This window comes from Solanum stenotomum, chromosome 2, assembly GCF_019186545.1.
Source record: "Solanum stenotomum isolate F172 chromosome 2, ASM1918654v1, whole genome shotgun sequence".
Taxonomy (NCBI): Eukaryota; Viridiplantae; Streptophyta; class Magnoliopsida; order Solanales; family Solanaceae; genus Solanum; species Solanum stenotomum.
Genome location: NC_064283.1, coordinates 69,035,894 through 69,048,929, shown reverse-complemented (window position 1 = coordinate 69,048,929; position 13,036 = coordinate 69,035,894).

Sequence of the window (13,036 nt, the reverse complement as noted above, 5' to 3'; positions counted from 1 at the left end):
TATGTTATTTTTGTTGTCTCAATTTATGTGACGCAAATTAAATTTGGAGAGTCATCCAAATTTTCATATTTTTTTAAAAAATGTTTGAAGTTATTAATTATTGTAATTTATAATATTTTTATGTAACTTTGAAATAATGTACATTACTGGTCACTTTGTCCTAATTTATGTGATATGGATAAAATTACAAAATTAACCCTTTTAAAATGTCTTTAAGATATTTTAAGTTGTTAATTATTATTATTTATAGTACTTTTTTGGTAATATTAAAATGATATGTGTTATTTTTTTTGTCCCAATATATGTGAGCCTGATAGAATTCTGAGAGTCAACCTATTTTATTATATAGCTTTTAAATATTTTAAAGCTTTTTAAGTCATTTGTAAATGATATATGTTGCTTCCTTGATTGAGACTTTTTCATTTGTGAGATATATATATATTCTAAGGGAGTTTATGCCCAAGTTCTACTATATAATAAATATAATATATAATATACAAGAGAGTCTCAATCTTGAATATTATATATTATACTTGGGTATAAAATAGAATTTTAAATGTCCCACAAGTATAATATATAATATTCAAGATTGGGAAAAGTCACAATCTTGAATATTATATATTATACTTGGGCCTAAACTCTCTTTTATAATATAGTAGAATAATATTTTTTAATATTTTTTTACATATGTATTTATAGATTTTTATTTTAGTTTATTAACCTTAATATAAGCTTAAATGTCTACTTGTACATATTCAAAATGTTAAATGACATATCTATATTTAATGTCAAAACGAAATAATCTCTTTTATTAGGGACATTAAGGGTGTGTTTGGTATGAAGGAAAAGATTTTCCGAAAAAATGTTTTTCGATTTTCTCATGTTTGGTTGGGTATTTGGGTTAAAAGTTTTGGAAATTGTTTTCCAAATCAACTAATTTTCCTCAAATTTAAGGAAAACGATTTCCCTTCAAATATTAAGGATAACATTTTCCAAAACTCTCCTCCAACTTCAAATTACAATTTTTTTGTTGATAAAATAATTTAAAGCTTATTTTTAAAAAATATTTTCAACTTCAATTTTTTATTTTTTCACCACCCGTCAGCCCTACCACCCCCCGCACAAAAAAAATTATACATTGTTTTAAAAAATATTTTCAATTTTTATTTTTTCACTCCACCCCTCCCCACCCTCAACCCCCCCCCCCTACCAGCCCCCCACCCCTCCATAAAACAGAATTTTAAGTTTGTTTTAAAAAATTATTTTCTACTTCAATTTTTTTACACCACCCCCACTAGCCCCCTACCCCCCAGCCCCCTACTCCCCCACCAGCCCCCTCCCCAAAAAAAATATTAAAGTTTGTTTTTTAAAAATATTTTCAATTTCAATTTCAAAAATTATTTTCTACTCTCTAGTAAAAATAAAAGATACTTTCTCAAAAGTATTTTTTATTCATAAATCTAACACTAAAAAATCTTTTTCGAAAAATATTTTCTACTCACCAACCAAACATGAGAAAATAAGTTAAAAATCTACTTATTTTTCAGAAAAAACATTTTCTAGGAAAACACTTTTCATGGAAAACATATCTACCAAATTTGGGTTTTGGTTTGGTTTGGTTTTAGATTGTTAAGAACCGATAGTATTTGGTTTGGTTATGGTTTTGTTCGAAAAAAATCGAAGAAATAACCAAACCGAACCAACAAGTTATATACATAAATTTTATTATTATACATACATAATATATTATATTCATAAACAATTTTAAAGATTTTATAAATGTTTCATCAAAATTTATTTATAATTTACAAAAAATGTCCAAGGTGAGAACATTTTTCTTATTGGTTTCATGTATATGAGTGTCTATGGAAATTTTTTGTGGGACTGAAAATGTCATTGTCTCTTCCTTCTATGCCAAAATAGTGAATTTTGAAGTTTTATTCCATAAATTCAATGATCGGAGGTTCTGTAATGCCAGTCATTCTAACTATTTTTACGTTTGAATGGATTGTTGTCAATTTTTTCACGTTTTGAATGAATTGTTTTTTTTATTTTTATGTAAGGTTAATAACTGAATAACCGAACCAAATCAAACCAAAACCGAAAACAACCAAACCGATAAATGTATATTATATTTGGTTTGATTTGGTTTTGATAATTTTAAAACCGATTAAGTTGATTTGGTTTTGGTTTTGACCAATAACCGACCCAAACCAACCCGTGAACACCCCTAATCATACATGCAAAAGAAAATCAATTGATAAATATAAATGAATCTAATGTATATTAACCGTTGATGGATAAAAGAAATACCTTGAAATCTGATTGTGTTGAATAAAGCATGATTTGAGAGAGAAAGAGGAAAAATTTCAATTTTTGAAATCTGACTGTGTTGAGTAAAGCACGATTTGAGGGGGAAAGAGGAAAATTTTCAAATTTATGTATTTCTCCTTCACCCGATATATAGCAAACGATCCATAAGTTATGTATCAGATACATAACTACAAATTAAATTCATACTGATTTATGCTTAAAATAATTGGGGTTATGTATCAACAATCACAGTTGTACCAGATATATTGTATACAAACAAAATTGTAATGCATAGGTGGAGTGTTGTATCCAAATGTCAAGAGAGAAGAAAAAGGGATTTTTTTTGTAATTAATCCAAATGGTAGGAAATTTTAGAGATTATATTATGTTAAGTCGTGCTATTATAAATTTTATTAAAGTTCATAAACATGATTATACCATCTTTGATTAACTTAAAGAAGGTACTCAACTCTTCATGCAAACAATATTTCTAATCAAATATTTAATCATAAAATATAATAAAAAATATTAGTGCTTTCTTCAGCATATAATAAAATATAATAAAGTACAAAAATCAAAAGTGTGAAATAACAATTTGAAAGATTGTATTATGTATTTTGAGAACCAAAAGCAAAAACCATCTAAAAAAAAGAAAAACAAATTAATCGCGATAATTGATTAAATATTTCTTCAAATCATTGGCCTTATAGTAAGAAAAGTGAAATTTGATTCATAAAATAAATATTATATGAATAAAATAAAAATTGGCTAGGTTTTCTACAGAAACAGAACAAACCGGAGAAAATGACATAAATAGTCTATTAACTATATATATGAGTATGTCTAAAATGATCCCTTAACTATACACTTAACGGATTTAATCCTTTAACTATTCAAAAACTTATCAGCTTTAGTCCCTTAACTATACACTTACCGGTTTTAGTCCCTTAATATAAACTTATCGATTTTAGTCCTTTAAGTATTCAAAAACTTATCAGGTTTAATTTCTGTCCATTTTTTAAATACAAATAGCATAGATTTATATTAATGGAATCCATGCCTTAAGAAATTAAATCCTTTAGCAACTTTTTCTGTTGTTTCTCTCTCTCCGCTACTTTTTCTTCAAATGAACCTTATGCAAACAACCTTAACCTCAACGATTTAAAATAAAATTCACAAGGAAAGAAAATATAACTCATAATTTTATTAAACAAAGGATAAAATTAAGCATATTATTGCTACTAATGACTTGAATATGCTAAACTTTATTATAAAAAGAAAAAAAATTATTACCGTAAAATCCAAAATTTGTACTCCAACGTCTTCATTGAACAAAACTTGTTTAATTTTTCAGAATTTGAAATTTATAATATGGTAAAATTGCAATTTTTTTAAACTTTTTTTAAATAGATCAATTTTATTATTCAATTCATTTTATTTAACGTGAAGAAATTTGAGTAAATTAAATAAAATCCGCACTGATTTGCATATTCAAATCATTAACAACAATTATATGCTTAATTTTATCCTCCATTAAATAAAATTAGGACTTATTTCTTCTTTCCTCATTAATTTTATTTTGAATCGTTGACGTTATGGTTCTTTTCATAAGAGTAGTTTAAAGAAAAAAGAGCGGGATAGAGAAACAACTTTAAAAAATGGGTTAAAAATTTGATTTCACGAAGATTTCGATTAATATAAACCTAAGCTATTTGTATTAAAAATGGACAAAGACCAAACCTGATAAGTTTTTGAATACTTAAAGGACTAAAACCGGTAAGTTTATAGTTAAGGGACTAAAACCGGTAAGTGTATAGTTAAGGGATCAAAACTGATAAGAGTTTGAATAATTAAAGGATTAAATTCGTTAAGTGTATAATTAAGGGACCATTTTAGACCTACTCCTATAGTTAAGAGACTATTTATATCATTTTCTCGAACAAACTGCTATGTAGTCACTAACAATAAACTCTTATTGAAAGCCTGAGCTAGCTCTGAAACGTTCAGAATTTAAGGAAATAAAGTTGGAAGTGAAGATAGAGTTATGCCTGATTATACTTTTTGCAAAGAATATTTGAAATAATCTTCATACTTGAATATAGTTAAATATAACTTAATTATTATGAACAAATATTAATTTCTATATAAATTAAAAATATTCCAAAAAAATAATTGATGGCCAAACGAGATTAATTATTGGATAAATTACTTAGATACACAACTTTACTTACCTTATTCTCCATTTTTCCCTACCTTTTTGAAATATTTCATAAATCCCTTATTTCTCTCAATTCTTACAATTTTTAGATACATAAGATCCACCAGCCAAAACCCACGTTTACAACTCCCCTTTTCACTCCTCTTTTCTCTCCCTAAATTCACTCCACATTCTTAGCAATTACAATTTTCAAATTAATTTAATTTTCAAAAGGATTCTCTCTTTCAAGTCAATCAATTCCAAACATGTGAATAGGTAGGGTTTTGTCTTCTTCATTGTTGTCTTCTTCCATTTTTTTTCAGAATTTTTTCCTAATACATATGGGACAGGCCCCTTCAATTAGTATTGGAGTTAATCAACTAAATTCTTCTAAGACAAATATGAGATCTTGGGGTCCATCTTGTCCTCCTCTAAAATGTCGGTGATGGTAGACTTGCTATGACAATATATTGGCAAGGTTTTTATTGTGCATCCAATGGACTACCACAAATGCAGCAACAATCTGATACATTGTCGATATGTTGAGAAGGATAAGGAGAAACAGATCAGATTGTGGGGTTTTTTTCGATCTTTTCTTATTCATTTTTATATATATATATGGATTCAGATTTTTAATGTATCTAGTTATTTTTATTTTTATTAAATTAATGTATAATGCTTTCTTTTCAACATTATGATACATTACAATTTTATCATGCTCAATATATCGTGTTCAAATTGTATAATCTACCATGTATCAATTGTTGTTATGTATCTGTAGTGTTTAATTTTTGTTCAGACTTATTTAAATTAGAAGATTATGTGCATGTACACATTACTCAATAAATACACTTGATACATAAATCCTATTATTCTATAGAGAAAACATAGTGTATCAAATTAATTGATAAGATGTATTTAGGATCTTACACTATGGGATTATGTAGATTATACTAATTTTATTCATTATTTGAGGAGTTGTAATTTTCTGATATTATTGATACAAAAATAATGTTCAATAGTAGCGGGATTTTTGTATCATCTGTGGAGTTGTTGTAATTATGTGAAGTTATTGATACAAAAATAATGTTCATTGGTGTAACATTCAAAACCTGCACTATTAGAGTGTGTATCAGATACACAAAATTTACTAAAAAGTATCAAATACACACATAATATACATTGCAAGTTACTAATTTAACTGTAATCCATTATTTGTATCATGTTTAAGTGTTGGACAATTTTTGCATCATGTTCAACTAGTGGGCATTTAGTATCAAATATAAATATAGATCATCAATTTGTATTGAGCATTAGTTACTTTTTTTTTATCATTATGTATCAACTAAACATTAAGATACTTTATAGTTAAATTAATTTGAAATCTCCTATCCATGATTTTCCTTCCTTTTTTCCCTCCACAATCTCTCCCTAGTTACTTTCATTAATCTATTTTTGAATTTCAATTTTTTTTCCCCTTCCAATTAATGATTTCAAGTTATTCAAGAAGTAGATTTATTTCAATCCTTCAGTTTTCGATTTCTTTTATTTATTTTTTTAAAAAAATCATTTTAAAAAATTACTGAATCTTTTACTCCCGATCTCTTTATGGAATAGAGGTGGAAAAACGTTGCTAATGCACAAAGTTCATCTTGGAGTGAATTTGGAATGGATTCAGGAATTTCTAATGGCGGTCTTGATACACTTCATTCCGTTGGTTCGATCTTTCAGTTTTTTGGACTTACTTTCAATGTATCTCGCTTATTTTGATTATTAAATTAGTATTTATTAGTGTTATCATTGATCCGATACATCATTGCTACAATAGCCTTTGTTTTATTCAATGTATAATGTTCATATTTAAAGTATTAATACATAACTCTAATGTTGTTGAATCTTCTATTAGTGTTTATCATGTTCAATATAAATGTACTTGATACATAAACTTTGTGTTATGTATCACACACCAAAAAACATGTTATTTGGAACAGTTACAGGTATAATGTTTTTCTAAAAAAATAAAATATAGTATTTCCCAAAAAAAAAGAAGATATATAAATAATAATATATAATGCACTATTTTTTTAAGCATGCTATGTAAATTCGAATTCTTACTAAATGTATCCGATACATATAATAATTACCAAAGAATAATGTATCGATTTCAAACCTAAAATCTTATGGGCAACACTTTCTTATTTAATGTATCGGTAGAAATACAACACTTATCAATTTAAATTGAAAGAATCTTCATGATGTATCTTCTCAAAAATTTTGATAATTTTGAATCAAAATGAAAGGATCTTCAATGAACTAGGAGAATAATTTGAAGCTCAAATTTTTCAAAATTTTTGAATCAAACTGAAAGGATCTTCAATGAATTGGGAGAAAAATTTTGAATCTCAAAATTCTCAACAATCTTGAATCAAAATTGAAAGGATTTTTGATGAACTTGAAGATTCACAAAAGAAATCGTTTGTCCAACAACAATTCCATCACTTTTGTATCCTTCATAACTCACCCTTTTTACCCAAAATTTCGACAAATTTTTTTTAATCAAATCTGAAAGGTTTCTTCGCTGAATAATTAAGGATTAAGAATTGACATTGTACATATCCTGCAGGTTTCATGTCACCTTTCGTTGGCAAATATAAGAAATGTACTTTTTTGAAGTTGCTGCTCTACTTGTTGTATTTCTTGATGTCAGTTTGTGATTATGTACTATACAATCCCACATTAACATTGGCAGATTGAATTGGTCATTCCTTCCTTTTAGAGGATCTAAACTAGATCTACTATCACATGTGCATGCTTTTAGGTTAACCCCATGGATGAAGAATTCTGCCACCAGATTTGAAAATGCAGAAGAACTGTTCTTCAATAACTGGTTAGGAGCATCAAACTCGAGAATGTTTCCTCCATCAAACAAGACAGATTTTATCAGGCAATACAATTTGTTTCGAATAATATTATGTGTGTATTCTCAAATGTTCTATGTCCTCATCATTTGAAAATTTAAATTTCTTCGTTCTATTAGGATGTATCTCTGTATGATTGAAAGTAAGAAGAAATGTAAGAAGATCGAAATATTCGTTATGTATCGTATGAATTTTTTGGCTAATGGATGAAACTGAGAGAAAAATGAACAAGAAGAAGAAATTTATTTTTTGATTTTTTTGGTTTGTTACACTTTATGATTAAATTCTTGACAATAATTTGGAATGGAATAGAGCAATTAATGGGATCTTAATTTGATTTTCAATTTTTTTTTTCCCCCTTAATTAGTGCAACAGATGGATACTATGAGATCTTAATTTGATTTTTCAACTTTTTTCCCTTAATAAGTGCAACAGATTGATGCATAATGTATCAATAATAATGGATCTGGATCCTTAATTATGTATTCGAAATGCCTAAAAAATATGGATTTGTGTAATTAGAAAAAGAATAGAAATATAATGTAATTTAGATTTTACACTATGAGATTTATGTAAGTTATACAATTATTTCACTTTTAAAAAGCTAGATAGAATGTAGATCCGATCACACACCTTTTTAGGCCTCTAAAGTGAATATTCACACGTTTATGTTTTTCCTTTTTAGCTCTTTATATCTTTCTTTTATTTATTTTATTATTTTTGGTAGGGTTAAAGGAAGATTTTGCTAAAATGGGAAATATATTCAATCCCAAAAGATTTTTAAAAAGCTATAAGAGCAAGAATTCGTGCATATTGAGTTGTCATAATTCAATTTAGTAGATGTATATATTCTTCTTTAACCTTTATAAGGATTAATTTAAGGTATATATGTTGGTGATAAAAATATTTTATATTATTGGTTACTTTTAACTTGTGATAGCATATTATTGTTATTATTACTTATCACTTTTTTTTATATCATTTTACAAATGAGCTTAAATTATATACTCTCAGGGTAAATGTTTTTCTATATAATATAAACGAGTAGTTTAAAAGATATTTACATGTTAACCTACTTAAAATATAAAATTTGTAATCTCGAAAGTAAGAGAAAGTATTTGTAATAATAAGCAAAGACAGCCTCATAGTATAAAAATCTCTTACATATAGTGATGTGACGGTACCATAATATAACTTAAACTCATTACTAATTAACGAAATCATCTTCGATATTTACTAGCATTCAAGGGTATGGGCTAGTGTTAATGAAGTGAAATAAGAACGATAAAATTTAGATTAAATTTCCAGCTTGCCAAAATAATGCTAGGTAATTTTTTACATATGCAGCTTAAACCTTAGACATGGACATAGTTATCTTACATATGTGTTAGCAGAAGATAACATATATTACATATATAAAATTATACTAAGTATGCGTATAACTTACCTGAATATCATAATTATCGAAAAATTACTTAAATAGTGCAATAATATATATATATTGTGTACATTCTTAACTTTATTATAGATCATTCAAAGTAAGCCAACCCACCACCCACAGTTTAAATAATACTATACTATTTAACCCACTGCCCATACATAAGACTACTACTATATATAGACTTGTTTTTATTGATGGTTTCATCACTCTTAATTAATTTCTACAAATAATAGTAATCTTTATTATTTTTCACACAAAAAGAAAAAAATATGGCTGGTTTTAAGAAATTGTTGGCAACTTTTTTTCTTGTGCTAATGCTGGTTTTTGCTACTGGTATTTTTCTTTTACTTACATTTGATTTTTCTTATGTTACAATTAGCTAGGTTATATATATATATATATATATTGCTTGTTTTGATGGAATCTAGAATTTTAAAGAAAGATCATGTGTGATAATTTCAAAAAAGAAAATTTGGATGAGAATTATATGCATATTTCATTAGTAAAAAAAAGCAGAAATTAGCGACGAACAAAACTTTTCATTAAACAAAAAGAATTGAGAAAAATTTAAAACATTTGACATATACCAAATGTATTCTTACTTTCATATAATGCAAAAATATTGAAAATGAAAAAAAAATATGTAATAAGGAATTTTTATGCTATTCACCTTATGCAGCGTCAATCTAAATTAATAAGGTTAATGTACTTCACATATCAAATAGTTAAACTAACAAAAGAGGCACAAGTGGTAAAACTCTTTAAAATTCAACAACTTATGTATACTAACAAAATAAATACTATAATTTTTATATTATTATAATTTAACTTATTATAACAAATTTACGTTTGACATAATTTTTACAGAACTGGCTGAGGCAAGGACTTGCGAGTCCCAAAGTCACAAGTATAAGGGGCCGTGCGTTAGGAAGAGCAATTGTGCTAATGTTTGTCAGACTGAAGGCTTTACTGGTGGTCACTGTCGTGGTGTCCGTCGCCGTTGCTTCTGCACTAAACACTGCTAAATTAATTAATATTATTTCGCGAATTAATTGACATCTTATTCGAGTGTTTTTTTAAATAAAATAAAATAAACTAATGGATGTGTTTTTTTTTTCGTTTTTGTTGTTTGATTTTCATGTTATCGTAAAAATAAGTAAGAAATCAAAATGTACTCAGAAATTGATCTTTTCAGTTTCTGAAATTTAATGGTTTTGGTTAATTAATTGAGTGTGTTGTTATTTGAGTCAAATTTTGTCCATTTATTTACACAAGCTTAGCTCATTTTAACTTTTTAAATTTAACATGGAAATTCTAATTAGCCAAAATGAAATTAACTGGGAATCATTAAATATGAATTGAGTATCGAAGAACATTATGTGAAAATTCCAACAAAAAATAATTTTGGAATAATAGTTCTTGAGTAAATTATTGGTTGTTGATCACTGGACTATCAATTATCATGAACTCATATTAAAATACTCCTTACAGAAATATAACATGTTATGTTAATATTGAAATCCAAAAACTCCTGCAAAGTGTTCTAAGTGGTAGTACACGTGAATTTTTTTTTGTGTGAGTAGGTTACCCCCTCCCCCCCCCCCAAACTATCATCGTATACGAGTTTCATATCTAAACGATAGGAAATTCATAAAACCCCTTCAACTACTAAAAATTTATTGTGACACGTGGATCCAATTTTATGACTTTTTCATCTTTCACGTGCCTCTCAACAAGTTATCTCAAACGGTTTGCTATATATTCAATCGGGGTTTATGCTCTAAAGGGAGTTATAGTTCAAGGGGTTAACATAAACATGTATTAGTTTAGGTGTAAAACTCATAAAATGACGACGTTTCAGAAGGATTTTAACCAATTCCCTCTTAATTTTTCCTTCATTTCGCTTCAATCTAAGGAAATTACTATTTTGTATTTTGGGCCCGGAATCGACCCAATAATGATGGGCTTTGTCCCAATGGGTTGGGCCAATTTTTCCCTACCACACTTGCACTTATCCAACTCATAAAAATGGGCAGCTAAAATGAAAATTGAAATTTTGTTTTTCTTATTAAGCAGTTTAATACTATATAATTATTCGACAATAATAATTAACGTTATCCCAAAGTGAATTTGCTCTACCACTGAGCTACTGAGGAACAACGGACTTAATGTTGGAAGCCGACTCGGGTAAACCTTAGTAACTCAGTTGGTTGGTTACTTGAACTTTATGTTATTGGTGAGGGTTCAATTGCCTACCTTATAACCCTGTATCCATTTCTCCTTTCCCTACCAAAGAAAAAAAAAAGTTCCAATATATCATCAACCAATTGTTAGTGGATAGAGTGTATGCAACTGGACTTAAAAAACCTTGTATGGTTCTTTCAGCTCTGAGTCTGGGGAAAGCTGACGCAAACCTTAGTCTTAACTTATGAATACAGAGAGATTATTTAATTTCTGAAAAGCTCTCGGCCTATGAAACTAATCTTTAATGTATAGTTGAAGAATTTTTGACTTCTTAAAGTAAATCTAGACACTATACAATTGCAATTTCTCACACTTACTAAAATGAAAAACTAAAACGACGTGTGTCTCATAATACCTTTTAATCGCATTTCAATATAAATATTGTAATAAAAATACATATAACTAACAACTATACGCATAGAAAAAAAAATAATTTATTAAAGCATTTGTAATCTATGGACATTTGACTAAATTTAAACTTTTGCCAATCTCTACTTATATAACAAAATATGTTACTTAGGTGAAAATACAAAATTTGGGGTGTCATAGTTCAAATCACTAATACTATATCGATCAACATGAATTGGGGTGAGATGATTCAATTTTTCCTTGACCCTTGAAAAATATTCATGGGTTGGAGTGAGATGGTTTGATTTCCCTCGTTCGGTAACCAAAAGTCTAATGTTCAAACTCTTGGAAATGATTTTTTTAAATTAAAAGTATTGTCCTAAACTACTTCTATGACATAAATTTCTTATATATATATATATAGTCAATGTACATGATATATTTGTTTTTATCATCGAATATTCTCGAATGGACATAAACGTACATAACTAAAATCCTAGTCTTATAGTTCCTGTAGATACAACACTCAAATACATCAGTAAGAACCATAATGTATTTATGAACACATAATTTAAAGTTCAGATAAAAATATTGGTTGATGAGATAGTTAACACCTTTTATGAGTGAACGCGATCAAATAGCAATTCAAATGAGGGAAACTGATCAAATAGTATAATTCGACAGAGTCAGAAATATGACGAAGGGCATAGAAAGAAAACCTAAACAGACACACTATATATAACTTTTATCGCTAAACAATAAATTAAAAATGCAAACTTTTAAAATCAAAGTCAATATTGCCAACCTGTTAGGAATAACCTTCCATTGTGTGAATTGCATAGAATACTCTATTTGAATTTTTGTCATAAAAAATAGACCATAGGATTCCCAACCCTAATTCCTTGAAAAATGTATTTCAAATAATTATATTAATAATCATGCATGTGATTATATAGCTGTGATCTTTGACCTTATTACAATTATTTATCTTGAACAATATTCCTACCTAAAAGTCTTAAATTAGAGCTTTTTCCATTCTCTAGGTAACATTCTATCCCTTTTTTGTTTAATTAACAATATTCAAACATGGCTACTAATTTGGTCAATTAAAATTGACCAAATGAGAAAACACAACTTTTGTTTTGTCAAAGATCAATTTATAGTAGCTAGCAGGTTGTTTGTCAGAATCTTTCATGCAAATAAATAAATTTTTTAATACTTATAAAAATAAGGGGAATTTACATTTAAGGGTGTTTTTGGTTTTCAAGGAAAATATTTATTATTTTGGAAAATAAATATGCTTTATACATATTTTCTAGCATTTGATAAGTAACCAAAAAAAATATTACTTCACACGAGCAATTATATGTTATCTAGAAAAATACTGTAAGATCAGATAAAGCGGGCAGGGAATGGGGGTTCATGGTTTTGGGGTGGAATATAGTCAAGTGGTGGGGGGTTGGGGCATCGGGTGGGTAAAAAGGAAACAATGAACTTAAAATATCATTTCAATCATGGTAAGCAACTTGTTTTTCTAAAGAAAATATTTTTCAACAGTGGATCAACCAAATTACA